Below are 3,578 nucleotides of genomic sequence, written 5' to 3'. Positions count from 1 at the left end.
AAACTCCATACCTCAGATGATCCACCCTCCTTGGCCTCCCAAATTGCTGGGATTACAGGCATGAGCCACCATGCTTGGCCACTATTTTTTTTTTAATTGCACAAATTGTTCCAGTGTTGGCTATTGGAAGGTTTTTAAGTTGTCTCTTGTATCATTTTGAAATACCTCCATAATTAAAGTTTGATGTTGTGTGGATGGTTGGTTTTGTTGTTGTTTGGCATTTTCTTTTGTTCAGTCACTACTATATGCCCCAGTCTGTGTATTTAATTGTGCTCCAGGCTAATTTGGTAATTTTATAATTTCTACTAATGTTTCCAACACCATATGACCTAATTCAGCACTACATAAATGGATCCACTCATTCTTATTTGTATGCAATCTAGCACTCCCTGTGAGCAAGTTGATGTTAATTTAATCATACTACCTGAACAAGGTATATTGCTATGTAATAAATACAAGTTGAAAAAGTCAAAATACTGTGTAATTCCATTTTTATGACTCTCTAGGAAAGGAAAAAGTGTAGTGATAGTAAAGGGTTCGATGGTAACAAGGGGCTTGGGAGAGAAAAAGGTGAAATCAGTGAACTACCAAAGATTTCTTTTGGGCAGTGAAATTACTCTCTTTGATACTGTAATGGTGAATACATAATAATGTTTTCCAAATCCTGAAGAACTTTGTAACACAAAGAGTGTACCTAAATTATGCAAATTAAAAACCTTATTTATTAGGTAACAAGTTTGCCTTTTCATAGTATTTTACCTTTTCCAACTTATATTTTTTAGCAATATGCTTTTTAGATTTTTGAAGTGCACTTCATGGTTTTTAGATTTGCCTTCACCTAATTTTTGTAGGACAGGTGAGTCACACAATTGGGGCTTATCCTGAGAGGATTATTAGCTTTGTCCAGGAAAGAATTTAAGGGCAAGTGGGTGATGTTAGACTCCAATATTTATTGAATGGTAGTGCTCTTACCAGAGCAGGGCTAACTCTTAAGAAGTGTATTCAGAGTTGGCAACATATAGGCCTCTTGGCAACTGTATTTATATGCAATCAAACCCACTTTTAATTATATGCAAATTGAGGGGCAGGTCAAGGCAAATTGAGGCAGGAAAAGGGCAGTGACTTCTAGGTTGTAGCTATGGAAAGGGGCAGTGACTTCTAGGTTGCCTCCATGGAAAGGGGCAATAACTTCTGAGTTGTGGCCATGGAATTTGTAAACAGTTATGTGGTTGGTAGGAGTGTCTCATGTGAGTGACAAATGAAGACTGCCAGGGATCACATTTGCCACAATGTACTGGCTTCTGCCAGTTTTTTCACTTTATCGTGTCTGGAGCAGATCTTATTTTGGTCATCAAGGTTGTGAAACCAGAAAACAAGTCCTTCCAGTCTCCTACCTCATAATGACAAAAGACATTGAGCATATTTTCATGTGATTTTGGATATGACTATGGCTTTCCTTTGAGAATTGGCTATTTAAGATTTTGCCATTTTTGATTGGGATATTTGCCTTTTTAATTTTAAGTTGCAAGACATTGCGTATTCTGGATAACAGACCATTATCACCTATAAAATTTGCAATTTTCAAATATATTCTGTCATTCTTTGGGTGCCTCCCATTCTGTAGGTTGCCTGTTCACTCTGATGGTAGTTTCTTTTGCTGTGCAAAAGCTCTTTAGTTTAATTAGATCCCATTTGTCAATTTTGGCTTTTGTTGCCATTGCTTTTGGTGTTTCAGACATGAAGTCCTTGCCCATGCCTGTGTCCTGAATGGTAATGCCTAGGTTTTCTACTAGGGTTTTTATGGTTTTAGGTCTAACGTTTAAGTCTTTAATCTATTTTGAATTGATTTTTGTATAAGGTATAAGGAAGGGATCCAGTTTCAGCTTTCTACATATGGCTAGCCAGTTTTCCCAGCACCATTTATTAAATAGGGAATCCTTTCCCCATTGCTTGTTTTTCTCGGGTTTGTCAAAGATCAGATACTTGTAGATATGTGGCATTATTTCTGAGGGCTCTGTTCTGTTCCATTGATCTATATCTCTGTTTTGGTACCATTACCATGCTGTTTTGGTTACTGTAGCCTTGTAGTATAGTTTGAAGTCAGGTAGTGTGATGCCTCCAGCTTTGTTCTTTTGGCTTAGGATTGATTTGGGGATGCGGGCTCTTTTTTGGTTCCATATGAACTTTAAAGTAGTTTTTTCCAATTCTGTGAAGACAGTCATTGGTAGCTTGATGGGGATGGCATTGAATCTGTAAATTACCTTGGGCAGTATGGCCGTTTTCACGATATTGATTCTTCCACCCATGAGCATGGAATGTTCTTCCATTTGTTTGTATCCTCTTTTATTTCCTTGAGCAGTGGTTTGTAGTTCTCCTTGAAGAGGTCCTTCACGTCCCTTGTAAGTTGGATTCCTAGGTATTTTATTCTCTTTGAAGCAATTGTGAATGGGAGTTCACTCATGATTTGGCTCTCTGTTTGTCTGTTGTTGGTGTATAAGAATGCTTGTGATTTTTGTACATTGATTTTGTATCCTGAGACTTTGCTGAAGTTGCTTATCAGGTTAAGGAGATTTTGGGCTGAGACAATGGGGTTTTCTAGATATACAATCATGTCATCTGCAAACAGGGACAATTTGATTTCCTCTTTTCCTAATTGAATACCCATTATTTCCTTCTCCTGCCTAATTGCCCTGGCCAGAACTTCCAACACTATGTTGAATAGGAGTGGTGAGAGAGGGCATCCCTGTCTTGTGCCAGTTTTCAAAGGGAATGCTTCCAGTTTTTGCCCATTCAGTATGATATTGGCTGTGGGTTTGTCATAGATAGCTCTTATTATTTTGAGATACATCCCGTCAATACCTAATTTATTGAGAGTTTTTAGCATGAAGGGTTGTTGAATTTTGTCAAAGGCCTTTTCTGCATCTATTGAGATAATCATGTGGTTTTTGTCTTTGGTTCTGTTTATATGCTAGATTACATCTATTGATTTGCGTATATTGAACCAGCCTTGCATCCCAGGGATGAAGCCCACTTGATCATGTTGGATAAGCTTTTTGATGTGCTGCTGGATTCTGTTTGCCAGTATTTTATTGAGGATTTTTGCATCAATGTTCATCAAGGATATTGGTCTAAAATTCTCTTTTTTGGTTGTGTCTCTGCCCAGCTTTTGTATCAGGATAATGCTGGCCTCATAAAATGAGTTAGGGAGGATTCCCTCTTTTTCTATTGATTGGAATAGTTTCAGAAGGAATGGTACCAGTTCCTCCTTGTAGCTCTGGGAGAATTCGGCTGTGAATCCATCTGGTCCTGGACTCTTTTTGGTTGGTAAGCTATTGATTATTGCCACAATTTCAGCTCCTGTTATTGGTCTATTCAGAGATTCAACTTCTTCCTGGTTTAGTCTTGGGAGAGTGTATGTGTCGAGGAATTTATCCATTTCTTCTAGATTTTCTAGTTTATTTGCATAGAGGTGTTTGTAGTATTCTCTGATGGTAGTTTGTATTTCTGTGGGATCGGTGGTGATATCCCTTTTATCATTTTTTATTGCATCTATTTGATTCTTCTCTCTTTTTTTCTTT

The sequence above is a fragment of the Pongo pygmaeus genome, chromosome 16, assembly GCF_028885625.2.
Source record: "Pongo pygmaeus isolate AG05252 chromosome 16, NHGRI_mPonPyg2-v2.0_pri, whole genome shotgun sequence".
NCBI lineage: Eukaryota > Metazoa > Chordata > Mammalia > Primates > Hominidae > Pongo > Pongo pygmaeus.
This window is presented reverse-complemented; position numbering follows the sequence as displayed.